Source organism: Alosa pseudoharengus, unplaced genomic scaffold (genome assembly GCF_046254945.1).
Source record: "Alosa pseudoharengus isolate Yale_2024_CS ecotype anadromous, Long Island Sound unplaced genomic scaffold, YU_APseudo_1.1 YU_APseudo_1.1_scf_3, whole genome shotgun sequence".
NCBI classification, from domain to species: domain Eukaryota; kingdom Metazoa; phylum Chordata; class Actinopteri; order Clupeiformes; family Clupeidae; genus Alosa; species Alosa pseudoharengus.
Genome location: NW_027468718.1, coordinates 40,688,977 through 40,705,111, shown reverse-complemented (window position 1 = coordinate 40,705,111; position 16,135 = coordinate 40,688,977).

Below are 16,135 nucleotides of genomic sequence, written 5' to 3'. Positions count from 1 at the left end.
CATAGTTAGCATGCTAACATGTTAGCATGCTAGTTAGCATTTTTAGCAAAACTGCTAAAAATGATCAGCTAAGTTAGCTAAGTCACCTGGTTAGCATAGTTAGCATGCTAGCATTGCTAACATGCTAGTTAGCATAACTACTAAAGTTAAGTATTATCCACCTATTTAACCGTTCAATCATTCCAACTATATTAAACCTTATCTACCAAGCAAATCATTTAACCATATAAACTATCCACCTATTTAACTGTTCAGTCACTCCAACTATATTAAACCTCATCTACCTAGCAACCAATATAATTTGTTTTTACTCTGTATGATATTTTACATCATATTTTTTGCATTTTCATGCACTGTATTTCCTTCAGGAAATGCTTTTCTAGTTATTCTTCTTCTTCTAACGCAGTTAATGCAGCTTCAACCGTTTAACGTAGAAACTTCATTCAAACTGCGTTGCGTAGGTCTTACTTATGACATGTGGGCTTTGTATTTTTCATCTTTGTAACTTTTATACTTTTTAAACTATTAATTAAAAACTACTCAAAATTTCCCCATAGACTTAACATGGGCTGATGACATCACAATGGACTAATTAACTTGATTTGCACCTGGTATCATCTTCCAGCTGCTCATCTAGGCCCCATCAAAGAATCAGTTCAACTGATTGCACCTGTATCAACTGCTTTCTACTGAACTAGACCAACTCTCTCTGTCTCTCCATTCTACAAGGATATAAGACACATTTCATCCAACTTTCTATCCATTCATCCTCTTCAAACCATTCACTCATCCACCCATTAAACTATTCATCAACATCCATTAAACAATCTGCCTATCAACATCCATTCAACTTTCTGTCTATCAACATCCATTACATTATCTACATTTAACTTTTAAACTATATACTCTATCTGAGGCTTTAAGCATACAATAAATATGGCTCTATTAAGACTGCGGTTAAGCAATTAGAATCCTATGCCAGGTGGCCAGGCCACCAGCATCAACTGCCAGTCTCAGGCTTTAAGCATACAAACTGGCCCTATTAAGACTACACATCCTGTTCAACTGCTTCCTCTGCCAAAAACTGTTTCAAAATAAAAGTCCTCACTACAATATTTCACTGTTAAACAATTTAACCCTTTAAACTACTGAACTTTTTAACTGTTCAGCCATTGTAACTGTTACTTGTCATCAACTATGACTCCTACCCACTGTAGCTAGTTAGCTAAGTTAGCTAAGTAACTTGGTTAGCATAGTTAGCATGCTAGCATGTTAGCATGCTAGTTAGCATATTTAGCAAAACTGCTAAAAAAGATTAGCTAAGTTAGCTAAGTAAAATGGTTAGCATAGTTAGCATGCTAACATGCTAGTTAGCATAGTTAGCAAAACTGCTAAAAATGATTAGCTAGGTTAGCTAAGTCACATGGTTAACATAGTTAGTAGTTAGCATAACTACTAAAAATGAAAACATTAGCTAAGTTAACTAAGTTAAGTATTATCCACCTATTTAACCGTTCAATCATTCCAACTATATTAAACCTTATCTACCAAGCAAATCATTTAACCATATAAACTATCCACCTATTTAACTGTTCAGTCACTCCAACTATATTAAACCTCATCTACCTAGCAACCAATATAGTTTGTTTTTACTCTGTATGATATTTTACATCATATTTTTTGCATTTTCATGCACTGTATTTCCTTCAGGAAATGCTTTTCTAGTTACAGTGCATGAAAATGCACTGTACTGTTCTTCCTAGGCTTCTTCTTCTTCTTCTTCTTCTTATTCTTATTATTTTTCTTCTTCTAACGCAGTTAATGCAGCTTCAACCGTTTAACGTAGAAACTTCATTCAAACTGCGTTGCGTAGGTCTTACTTATGACATGTGGGCTATGTATTTTTCATCTTTGTAACTTTTATACTTTTTAAACTATTAATTAAAAACTACTCAAAATTTCCCCATAGACTTAACATGGGCTGATGACATCACAATGGACTAATTAACTTGATTTGCACCTGGTATCATCTTCCAGCTGCTCATCTAGGCCCCATCAAAGAATCAGTTCAACTGATTGCACCTGTATCAACTGCATTCTACTGAACTAGACCAACTCTCTCTGTCTCTCCATTCTACAAGGATATCAGACACATTTCATCCAACTTTCTATCCATTCATCCTCTTCAAACCATTCACTCATCCACCCATTAAACTATCCATCAACATCCATTAAACAATCTGCCATAGCCTAGTATGTCTCAATTAAATGTAGTCAAAAATGCCCTCCTCTTCTCCTCTCCTTTGGTGCTTCCCTAACTTCTAGCTGCAGTGTATATCCTTAGCAATAAGTATATGCAGCATTGGGTCTTGAACAGGGATGTAGTGGAGGCTAAAGGCAAGTAAACGCAGTTTACCCACCTCTGAAATTTCAGAAATAGTTTATCCACCAATTACAACATTTAAAAATCACATTGTATTATCCACAATAACAACATGTACACTCATCAACACTCTATGAACCACTTAATGCCACTTGTATTATGTAAACATTATTGGACAATAACCTCCACCATCATCAAACATGTTCTTTTCTAAAAATCTGTTACCGCATGGCGCAGTCCACCTCGTGATCACAGAATTCATAGTTTACCCACCTCTTATTTTAGCACTACATCCCTGGTCTTGAAATATTCACAGGAATCCATAGGAATTAAATATTCATATTGTTTTATCCAATATTAGTTGTGCAGATGTATAGTCCATCTTATACACACCCATGAAGCCAACAAAGAAAATGCAAAAATAGAGACTTTTGTAATTATTCCATTTTGTGTCTATATCAGAACCTGACATACAATCAAAATATTCTACAAGAAACCTCAGAAATGCATACTTTTATTGTCAGTATGCATTTTGGGTAACCAAAAGTCCTATGGGGAGTTTCCATATAGGGCATTACAAAACGCATGAGCATACCTTGGCAAATAATGGTCTAAAGTACTAATTTTTCATTCTATATTGATCTACTTTTGCACACAGCTTCGAGTATTTTTTAACACAAGCATTTGTACTTACTTGAGTACGGGAAGTGAGTACTTTTGCCATCTCTGGTGTGTATACTGATCATTTATGGTCACCCTGTGACTATGTGGGTGTGAATAAAATGAGTGAGCATAGCACAAAAAATTACTATGAGATTTTGTTGTTAGTTTCAACTCAATTTAATCATATTATGTTTCATTCAAGTTTGATTGACTAATTCCCTGGTTTGCTGAAAAGAGAAGACAATGCAATTTACAGAGAGAAAACAATTAAATGTACATTCATACATGTAGTTACAGTTTACAGTCTGCTGTTTGTATATGAGCCAAGTTATCATGGATGAATATTCCCTTGATCATTCTATCTCTTCAAACTCAGTTGCACCCATCGCCTGACCTGCCTTGTCATGGAAGTTGTTCTTGTCATGAAATGATGGTGATGTACAGGGAAAGGTGACGCCATGATGGACCACAAGATCACATCTCTTACTGCACTCCTGCAGAGCACTGCATGGATAATATGTTGATTTGGCTGTCCTACATACTCCACAGCAAAGGAAATTGTGAATTAATTAACGCCCCCGCAACATGCAAAAGCACACACTGATGAACTACTCGCATGTAGTGCCTGAGAGGCATGTAAAATGTAAACATTGAGATCTTTGGACCCACTCAGGGATGTGCTAGTGTGGCTAAATTGAAATGTTTCAAAGTCCTTGTAACACCCATCAACGTAATAACTTCCCACCAACGTAATAAAAATCGGCACAAAATCAGCACGTTTCAAATGTAATAATCCTGCCAACGTAATAATTTCCCACCAACGTAATAACTGTTGCCTACTGCCAACGTAATAACCCAATTTCCCACCAACATAATAATTATTACGTTTGCAGGAAGTTATTACGTTGGTGGGAAGCAAAGATTCTAGAACAGAGCTCTGTTCTAGAATCTTTGGTGGGAAGGTTTACCTCCTACCAGTGTAATAATTCACTGATTTAGTGTAGGGCTGTCAATCGATTAAAAAAATTTATCTAATTAATTACATACTCTGTGATTAATTCATCTAAATTAATCGCATATATCATTTTTGCTGTGAAAGTATTTAAAATATTTAAATTCAAATGAATCATTGAATAATCAGCATTAGTGACATTAAAGTTCAAAAACTCTTTTATTATTATTTTCACTGTTCAAATAATGGCCATAATAATCTATGATATGACCTAATATGCTGAGGAAATAAATTCAAAAGTGCTTCGGGAAGAAGTTTTTTTTTCACATACAAGGCATTTCAGGCCACAGATATAACCTAGGGGACACAATGAAAATAAATGAACACTCCCCTCAATGTCAACACTTATTTCTTTGCATTGATGTGCGACTATAGAGTTGATGAACTCCGGTGATATGCAAAGGACTTTATTTTCAACACTTTATTTTTATCAACACCATCAGGCCGTTTTTTAAAAGTAAATGTTCCAATCAATGATCCAGGCAGCACGTTTTCTTCTCTCTCCTTCATTTTACAGTCTAATTTTTACTGACTAGAACGGCTCGGGGTCAAAGGTCATACAGAATCGATTAATGTGCACTAATTTTTTTAATCAGTTATTTTTTCTTTCTTATTTTAATTAATCGAAATGAATCAGTTATTTTGACAGCCCTAATTTAGTGATATTATATCTGTTTTATCAGGAGTAAGGGTATAGTTGTCAATAATTGTCACCATCTAAACCATCTCATGACCATACAACTTTGTACCCCCCCCCCATCCTTTACTTATACCTCAACTTATTATTCATCACCTTTACTAGAAGCCAAGCAAAGCTATATGGACACCCCTTCTTCTTTTGTTATTATTCCACTTACAGTAAATCAATGTCATAATTGCACTCTGTGACAGCCCTAGAACCATATAGTAAATATTTTTTAAATGTATATTTATAGGGTCTCCTTATGCAAAGTTGATTTGTCATCCATTGTGTTTTTGCCTTACATAGTTCAACACTTTTAGTGGGGGCCAAGCAGATTACTGCATAGGATATCATTGTTTTTCTACCTTAAGTTATTTTCATCACCTTTTTACTGGGGGCCAAGCAGCCATGCACCCATTGTGTTTCTGCCTTCTCTTACTGGGGGCCAAGCAGTAAAGCTACAGTGTTTCTACTCTTCTGACTTATGTTTTGTTAATAAATCGAGGTGTCCCAATATACAGAATTAATGGACAAGGCAGAGGCAGAGCAGATCTTCTTGACTTTAAGGAGATAGGTAAATTACTCCCAGAGCTTGAAAGGCTACATGATGGGACTGGCATAGAAGCCACACTCAGGAGCAAATGGACAAAGACCTGGCGAATAAAGTACAACCAAACAAAGCTACAGTGACGGCGCAAGTCATTAAAAATGGTGAAGGAAGCTGTGCCCATGCACCAATGGTCTGGTACAGTTTACACAGATCATTTTAGTCCAGGAAGATTTTACCCAAACCAAAACTAATTGCAACAGAAATATTTTTTGGAAATCCAAGTGGTGGAACATGGTCAAAATTGGCATCATTTGTGCATCTACAGTAGGTCAAAGGTAAAAGTTTTTACTTATGGCAGTTATACTGAACTTATTCTACATTGTGATATGCTAATTAGGTAATTTTTTCCATAAAAGGATGTAACTTGGTACACTTGTACAGTTTGAAGCACTGAACATTTTCAGATATAAATCCATTATCAAAAACCCTAATGGTCGCTGAGGTAACCAGGGACACATAGTTTTGAAAATACTGAGGTCCAAAAAACAAGGACCCCCATAATGATAATTGCACTAATGGACATTAAGTAGAGAGGGTGAAGGGAATGGAGGGTTGGCTATGGCCTCCGGAATTCTTGCCAAGTTACAGAAACATAAAAAAGAACCAATTTTGACTGGGCTTTAAATTGCAGGCATTGAAAAGAAGTTGCTGCAGTGGTCTTTGACTTGTATTATTATGATCGCCTCGCTAACAAAGTGGCGGTCATATAGGTTTAGTCAGATTTTTTTTTCTTTCAGATTTTTTTTTTCCTTCAATGAGTTTCTGTCAACGATTTCCGGGACACTTTGATCCGTTACCCACCTGCCGCACTGGGCCCCCCAAAAGGAGGTAGGCCAGACACAGTTTTCTGTGAATATCTCGATAATTTCTCCAGTGTAACTTGCTCTATACCAGACCTAATACAAAACATTTCTATATATATAGCAGTCACATACCCTGAAAATGAATTAGTTTTACAGTTGAATTGAATACTCATCTCACGTGACTGCGCTTGAAATGTTTTTGTCTTTTCTTTGCAAATTAATGTGAAGCCTCTGCACCATCACAGCGCCATCGACTGGCCTGGCATACAGGGCTTTCTGTTGGTTTCACCTCTTCATGTGGACGCGAGTTTCTTTTTTTCCAGTGTTATTGAAGGCGTGAAAGCAGTAAGAAAAAATATACCCGTTGGTTTCTAAGTGTCTAAGTTGATTTTGTTGTTGGATATGAACATATACAATGACTAACATAAAAAGAAAACCTTGTGAAAAGGATGTGGTCATGAGGATATAGCCTACAGCTGGAAACAGTGGCTGTGGACATGTAGCCAAAACAAGAGCCTATGATGTTAAAGGAGTGGGAGCAATAACTTCTAACACAGTAGGCTAATATGTTCGTGCAGCAATTTAACACAATAGAAAGAAAATTAACACAATTAACCCAATTATCCTACAGATCATAATACTATACAATAGCCTAACTGACTGGCCTACAGTGTAGCCTACTGCCACAGCTCTGCTCGGTCCAAATGTAAAACCAAACAGAAGTCGCAGCATGCTCGACTGTTTAATCTGTTTAAAAAGATATCTTTATCATTACACAACTTTTCCAGCCTTTTGTTGCCCTTGTCCCAAATTTGTTCAGACTTGTTTCTGGCATCAAATTCAAAATGTGCTAATTATGACTAGCGAAGCGGTCATATAGTGATTGTCAAAGTTTTTTTCTACTTCCTGAATTTTTGGTCAACGATACCCGGGACACCGGAACACCGGGGTACATGAAATTTGGTGGGTATGTAGCCCCACTAGACTTTTACGGAAACATTTAGTTTGGTCCCTGGGGCCACTCCGGACATGCTTGGTTTTTACTGTAGGTAGGCTACGTTAATCTTAAGTTATATCAATAGCCTAGGACGTAGGTAAAATAATGTTACCGTTAACATTGGTTGAGTGATGGAGGCCAATTTGATTATTGATGTATTTGTAGAAAACCATAAATGAGGTTATAGGCTACCAAGCAAATTGATAAGAGCACTAATTGTATCTTTCGACTGTCATCTCATTTGCTTATGACCATAACCTAGGCTACTAACAGGAGCTAAGTGAGTTAGCCACAACACGTTCGCTATGTGATGGTTTTCTAATGGAAAATATATAGGCTACCTGAAAGATAACCTGTCTATGATGCATTCTAAACACCGGGCTGGGACATTTCTGCTCAAAGTCTCAAAAAGCATCTGAGTCAACGTTCATTCCCAAACACCCATATAGGCTACTTCAATCCTCTATTTTCAAAGGTGAATTAAGTAAGGAAGAGCATGGCTCAAAGTAAAGTAACTAGGACTGAAACTACATAAATTCGCCAAAGTGAATAATTGTGTCAACTCGCCGCAATGTAGATTTATTAACGCACCCGTGATGATCTACATCTCCATTTAAACCAAATGTTTTAGAGCGCACATTGAGAGATGTATCCAGGGCAGGGCTGTAGGCTACCTACACATATTTGTTGCACGTGCTACAAAAATCATTCTTTGCGATTGATGATTTAGTACCAACGTTACACCGGTCCGATACAGTTTTGCCTATGGCTATACCGTGAGACTAAGACGCTTTTTGTTTGTTCGAAGTGCGTGTTTAGGGTGTGAGAGGGGATGAGTCGATGTGCTTTGATTCCAGCTTGGTAGTTGTAGTCTATGCGATTAAAAAAACACGTGTGTGTGAAGTATCCAAACAATGATAACGCTTTCATTATGGCTGCTTTAGCCACAGACCTTGAGCTACTGTACAGTGGGTTGGGTTCCATTTAGAAGTGTCCACTTCATTCGCGCTTTCCGTGATTCACACAGCTGTGTGAAATGTATTACTACTGATATGCAAAACTATTAACTTTTCGCCAAGAGGTGGCAGCTTAAGTCCGCTTGATACTGTAAGCCATTGGTTCCCATTTACTTTACTTACTTGATACTGTAAGCCATTGGTACCAACGTTACACCGGTCCGATACAGTTTTGCCTATGGCTATACCGTGAGACTAAGACGCTTTTTGTTTGTTCGAAGTGCGTGTTTAGGGTGTGAGAGGGGATGAGTCGATGTGCTTTGATTCCAGCTTGGTAGTTGTAGTCTATGCGATTAAAAAAACATGTGTGTGTGAAGTATCCAAACAATGATAACGCTTTCATTATGGCTGCTTTAGCCACAGACCTTGAGCTACTGTACAGTGGGTTGGGTTCCATTTAGAAGTGTCCACTTCATTCGCGCTTTCCGTGATTCACACAGCTGTGTGAAATGTATTACTACTGATATGCAAAACTATTAACTTTTCGCCAAGAGGCGGCAGCTTAAGTCCGCTTGATACTGTAAGCCATTGGTTCCCAAAGGAGATTTTATTTTGGTCGCCAGCATAGCCTAGTGACAATTTATGTTGTGGCCTAGTAATAGGGCTAGCATAGGGCCTACCTTATATAGCTTATATAGTTTAACAGTCACGGTTTTGTCATAACTCCCTCTATGCATTTTTGCATTTAGAATAGCTCTGAAACCCGGGGGCGAACACGTCGCGGGGGGGCGCCAGTGCGTGGATATCTCAATCGCAAAATTAAACAATATTTCTATTGGGCGCCTACCATGGACTAGGCTGGGTGAACTCAGCCAGGGCCCAGTTCCCCGAAAGCATCTTAAGCATAAGAGCGTCGTAAAGTCCCTCTTACGAACGTCTTAAGATTTGCCGACTGTTTCCCGAAACCATCGTAGCTTAAGAGCGTCGTGAAAACACTCGTAGATCTACGAGTGCTCCAAAGTTCTCGTTACCAGCTAAGAGCGTACTTCTCACTGAGGTCACCAACAGGACATACAGAGGAATTACAACTTAGAATACATAATCCAATTTACGTTCCCATTCTTTATTGTGTTTACCTGTGATGAATCAGATTTTAGCGTGCAAAATAGCATAGCCTACATTTAATGGTCATAATAATGTGATGAAAAGCGGACAAAAATGCAAGCATTAAGTTATGAAATGAGACGTTGCCAGAATAGTTTGCCATTATTTTTGCTAAGTGAAGGCTATATTTTAGGCCTATGAGGTAAAAGGAGAGAAAGGAACATGTGGTTTAGTCTGTACAGCATATCAAAATCTAAGCCTACACATTTCCTCACTTTCTTACTCGACTTCTTTCTTATGTCCAAACGTGTTCTTAAGTGACACCGCGAAAAATTATTGCATGGTGCAACAATCTAATCTTAAACTAGATGTACCGCATAGCGGTACAAAATATGACCGCCGCTCAGTCCTGTACATCCGTTCCGCGAAAATAAAGCACACTTCAATTTGTCTCCATATTTTACTCCATCCCCCACTCTTGAAACTTTTGTGTATGCTTGTTTGGCATGCCTGAGTGTGTGTGTGCGGCTGCACAGAAAGTAGCCTACTGGTGCTGAAAAGGTGAATAGATTGTAGAATAGCCAAAGAAGATGTAGCATTGTTATAAAACCTTTAAAATCTCTAAACAATCACAAGTAGGGCAGTTCATCACAGTTCATCCATTGCAACTGGATTGATGAAAGGTCACTTACACCTGTAGGCTACATTGTATTTGGGAAAAGCAAAAGGTATCAGCATAATGTTATTTATTTATTTATTTGTTTATTTATTTATTTATTTACAAAAACATCTCAGCCGTTTTCAACAGCTATCAAAAACAAAGGTCATTTTTGGATGGATGGATTTTTTTGTGAATGTTTCTTCTTCTACATAAGATTTTAGTCATCTTTAGTTCATGTAATACTTTATTGTCAATGCACAAATTAAGTAACAGTAGTCTGAAACGTTATTGTTAATGCACAAATTAAGTAACAGTAGTCTGAAACGAAATGCTGTTTTACTAGTGGTGCAAATAACTGACATGTCCAAATGGGCCTTGATGAAATGCGTCGCTAGACTGTTCATACACATTTTAACGGGCCAAAGTTGAAGAGCTGTTGTCCGTTATTGTTCGTGCAAATATAGGCTGATTCATGTTCCCTTGCATTGTGTAACTGAGGTCCATGGCTAGTCTGGCTTTCACCAGACCAAGCTCAATCTTTTAAGAAATCAAAAAATAAATAGCGGGCAGATCAGGCTGGGTTCACCAAGCGAGCCTAGTCCATAGGCACCCGATATTGTTCACGCTCTGGCTATTCTAAATGCAAAAATGCATCAGGGAGTTATGACAAAACTGTAACTAACAAACTAGATCCTAATAGAAAGCTGTTAGCTTCCTTAAGCTACAGGTAGGCTTATAAGGTAGGCCTATTTACAACATAAATTGTCAATAAGCTATGCTGGCGACACAAATAAAATCTCCTTTGGAAACCAATGGCTTAAGCCTTACAGTATCAAGCGGACTTAAATTGCCATATCGTGGCGAAAAGTTGTAATAAAATTCACGCAGCTCCATGAGTCAAGGAAAGCGCGAATGAAGTAGCCACCTCTAAATGGGACCCACTAGCCTAAACAGTAGCTTATGGTGTGTTGCTAAAGCAGCCATAATGAAATGAAGGTGTCATTGTTTGGATACTTCACACACACGTGCTTTTTAATTTCACAGACTACAACTACCAAGCTGGAATCAAAGCACATCGATTCCCCTCTCAGACCCTGCACGCACTTCAAACAAAATAAACAGGCGTCTCAGTCTCACGCATGTAGGCAAAACTGTATCAGATCGGTGTAACGTTGGTAAATCTTCCATTGCACAGAATGATTTTTGTAGCACGTGCAACAAATGACAGTCGAAAGATACAATTACAGTGCTGTTATCAATTTGCTTGGTATAACCGCATTTATAGTTTTCTACAAATGCAATCAATCAAATTGGCCTCCATCACTCAACCAACGCTAACGGTGACATTGCCTAGGTCCTTATTGATATTATAAGATTAACGTACCTGCAGTAAAAACCAAGCATGTCCGATAAACATCCTCAGATTTATTTCGGCTTCAAGAAGAAATGGGAATTACATTTCATGTGAACATCATCTTATCCTTATTAGACGTTCTCTGCGGTAAACTATAGTCCTTGTAGGAAGCGGCCATTGTATTCCAACCCACGTTTAACTTCCAACAAAATTACGTCTCACTGCAACGATGCGCCATCTAGTGGACAAACGACTACTTATCGCCAATACTGGAAATGCAGCCATGATGATGATGATGATGAATATTTATTTTGGCTTTCTTTTAATCCTACTGAATTTGTAATTATGTATCAGCCGTTCTAATACCGATAGTATGTGGGTGCCTGTGTGTGTGTGCATGTGTATATGTGTGCACCGCCATCTACAGGCCAATGAGTGTACAGTCACTAAATGTACACATAATCTATTTTTTTAAAGACCCCCCCATGGATGAAATTCTACGAAACTTGGCATACCCCCAGAGAATGCCAGGTCAATCATACACATAAAATTTGGTGCAGTTCTGAACATCTTAACTAAAGATAGGGACGATTAAAGCAGAATAATATTGCATTTTCATTTTTTACCGGGGGGGTGCAAATCACAAATGAGTGATTATGGGCCAGATTGATGTGGGCCCTTGAGACCAACATACCATAAAAGATTCTTCATCCTCGGTGCCACGGTTCAGGTAGTTATTTAGGAAAAACTGCTTTTTTTGCGGTTCGGGGGGCCCAGCACGGGGGGGGAGTGGACCCCGGGGACGAAACGAAATTTTTCTGTAAAAGTCTAGTGGGGCTACATACCCACCAAATTTCATGTGCCCCGGTGGTTCGGTGTCCCGGGTATCGTTGACCAAAAATTCAGGAAGTAGATGACGGAAAAAAAAAAAAAAAAAAAACTTTGACAATCCCTATATGACCGCTTCGCTAGCTTCGCTAGCGGCGGTCATAATAATTATTATTTATGTCTGTGTGTGGTATATTACGGAGCCCTCCGGGTGACATGGGGGAAAAAAACATGGGTTAAAAAAATAAATAAAAAAGTAATGGGGAAAAAAACATGAAGAAGAAAAAAAAAACGATGCACTTTTGCGGGATCTCATTGCGGGATCTCGAAAAGTTTTGCGAGATCTCGCAAAACTTTTTTTCTACTTTTGGAACTTGCTGGGCTTCCTACTTGACCCCAATAGGCCCACAAACCACTACCGCCAGATGGCAATCGTATCATGATACTATGATTGCTCTATCACTGTTGCGTGTTGTGGGTTTTCTGGACACATTACATAGGCCTATGACACGGGAGGGAGAGGGAGACACCTGCGTGCAGACACGCACACACACTACAATAAATTACCTAACAGACAGCAGCCTAATTTCGAGGTATCACTAATACCTATTAAACTAGATGTACCGCGTAGCGGTACAAAATATGACCGCCGCTCAGTCCTGCACATCCATTCCGCGAAAATAAATCATATTAATGAATTTGTCTCCATCTTCTACTCCATCCCCCACTCTTGAAACTTTTGTGTATGCTTGTTTGGAATGTGTGTTTGCACACATTCCGCTAACAAAGTAGCCTACTGGCGCTGCAAAGGTGAATAGATTTGTTTCTGGGCCAAAAAATCTGTAACATTGTTATAAAACCTTTAAAATCTCTAAACAATCACAAGTAGGGCAGTTCATCATAGTCCATCCATTGCAACTGGACTGATGAAAGGTACACCTGTAGGCTACATTGTATTTGGGAAAAGCAGAAGGTAGCAGCATAATGTATTTATTTATTTATTATTAAACTAAAACAATCCCTGTCAGTTCCATGCAGTTTTCAACAGCTATCAAGAAGAGAGGTCATGTCATGGATTTTTGTGAATGTTTCTTCTTCTACATATGCATAGGTTTAGTCATCTAGTTCAAATTATATTCAGCTTTATTGTCAATGCACAAATTAAATACCAGTAGTCTAAAACAAAATGCCGTTTTACCCAGTGGTGCAAATAACTGACATGTCCAAAAGGGCCTTCATGAAATGCGTTGCGAGACTGTTCATACACATTTTAACGGGCAAAGTTGAAGAGCTACTCTCCGTTATTGTTTGTGCAAATAATATGCTGATTCATGTTCCCTTGCATTTTGCAACCATGAGGTCCATGGTTAAGCTCAATCTTTTGACGCAATCTTTTGATTTTCACCCAGCCTAGTCCATGGTAGGCGCCCGATAGAAATATTGTTTAATTTTGCGATTGAGATATCCACGCACTGGCGCCCCCCCTGCGACGTGTTCGCCCCCCGGTTTTAGAGCTATTCTAAATGCAAAAATGCATAGACATTGCATGACAAAACCGTGACTGTTAACAAACTATAAGCTATATAAGGTAGGCCCTATGCTAGGCCTATTACACAACACAAATTGTCACCAGGCTATGCTGGCGACCCAAATAAAATCTCCGTTGGAACCAATGGCTTACACCTTACAGTATCAAGCTGCCACCTCTTGGCGAAAAGTTAATAGTTTTGCATATCAGTAGTAATACATTTCACGTAGCTGTGAATCACGGAAAGGGCGAATGAAGTGGACACTTCTAAATGGAACCCAACCCACTGTACAGTAACTCAAGGTCTGTGGCTAAAGCAGCCATAATGAAAGCGTTATCATTGTTTGGATACTTCACACACACGTGTTTTTTAATCGCATAGACTACAACTACCAAGCTGGAATCAAAGCACATCGACTCCCCTCTCACACCCTAAACACGCACTTCGAACAAACACAAAGCGCCTCAGTCTCACAGAATAGCCATAGGCAAAACTGTATCTGACCGGTGTAACGTTGGTACTAAATCATCCATCGCAAAGAATGATTTTTGTAGCACGTGCAACAAATATGTGTAGGTACAGCCCTGCCCTGAATACATCTCAACGTGCGCTCTAAAACATCTGGTTTAAATGGAGATGTAGATCATCACGGGATCATAGACAGGTTATCTTTCAGGTAGCCTAGGCCTATATATTTTCCATTAAAAAACCATCACGTAGCGAACGTGTTGTGGCTAACTCACTTAGCTCCTGTTAGTAGCCTAGGTTATGGTCATAAGCAAATGAGATGACAGTCGAAAGATACAATTAGTGCTGTTATCGATTTGCTTGGTAGCCTATAAACGCATTTATGGTTTTCTACAAATACATCAATAATCAAATTGGCCTCCATCACTCAACCATGCTAACGGTAACATTATTTTACCTACGTTCTGCTATTGATAGGATTAACGTAGCCTACCTGCAGTAAAAAACAAGCATGTCCGATAAACATTCTCAGATTTATTTCGGCTTCAAGAGGAAATGGGAATTACATTTCATGCAGAAATCATCCTACCCTTAGACCAGGGGTCGGCAATTACGTTTGGACCCGGGCCAATTTTTTTTCAGACAATGGCATCGCGGGCCATAGCTTTTGTAATGGGGGGGGGGGGGGGGGGGGGGGGTTATAGGCCTACTATTTAAATTATTAATTATTATATTATATTAAAATAAACATCATCTAACTTTTAAAATGCATTTAATTTAATTCCATTAAAAACGTTTATTTGCTTATGTGCGCTGTTTTTATGCCGCCTGCTGCATCTCCTGTCGTCTCTCATGAAACAGGCGACTTGCCTAGCAACTTGCCGTAACTAATGTGTAGGCTACAAATATTATTCTTTTGGATGACGTGTAAAGGATTAGCTGAACATTGCTATATGCTAGTTATCGATGCAAAATGTCGTTGTCAAAAGCCTTGAAAAGAAAAATTGATTCAGAATGCAGGACCTACAAAGAAGAATGGAAGCAGAGGTATGTGTTGAGCCTGCCTGCATTTCTTAATGCCAAGCCTATTAATTTAACGAAACATAGGCTATTTTTGACCTTGCCCACTGGAAGAGGGAGACAGGACACTGTTGTTGTTTTTTTGCACAAGATTACGCGCACTCGCGTGCCAATACCGTTCCGACCTGTGCGTCATGGATAACTGCAAGGATGTTCCACCTGTTTTGTCACTTTAGTAGGACTATCATCTATACCTCAATAAATGTTTTGAAATTGATGGGATTGCTGTAGGCCTTTTTTTCTTTTTAAAAACATGGGGTTAAAAAAAAAATTCATTCAACAGCAAATTAACGTCATCTCGCGGGCCAGATAGAATAGATGGCGGGCCAAAATTGGCCCGCGGGCCACTATTTGCCGACCCCTGCCTTAGACGTTCTCTGCGGTAAACTACTGTAGCCTACAGTCTTGTCCTTGTAGGAAGCATAGTGTCTTTCTAACCCACTTTAGATTAACTTCCAACAAAATTACGTCTCACTGCAACGATGCGCCATCTAGTGGACAAACGACTACTTATCGCCAATACTGGAAATGCAGCCATGATGATGATGATGAATATTTATTTTGGCTTTCTTTTAATCCTACTGAATTTGTAATTATGTATCAGCCGTTCTAATACCGATAGTATGTGGGTGCCTGTGTGTGTGTGTGCATGTGTATATGTGTGCACCACCATCTACAGGCCAATGAGTGTAGAGTCACTAAATGTACACATAACTTAATTTTTTAGACCCCCCCATGGATGAAATTCTACGAAACTTGGCATACCCCCATAGAATGTCAGGTTAATCATACACATAAAATTTGGTGCAGTTCTGAACGTCTTTACTGAAGAGAGGGGCGATTAAAGCAGAATGATATTGCATTTTCATTTTTTACCGGGGGGGTGCAAATCACAAATGAGTGATTATGGGCTAAGTTGATGTGGGCCCTTGAGACCAACATACCATAAAAATTTCTTCATCCTCGGTGCCACGGTTCAGGTAGTTATTTAGGAAAAACTGCATT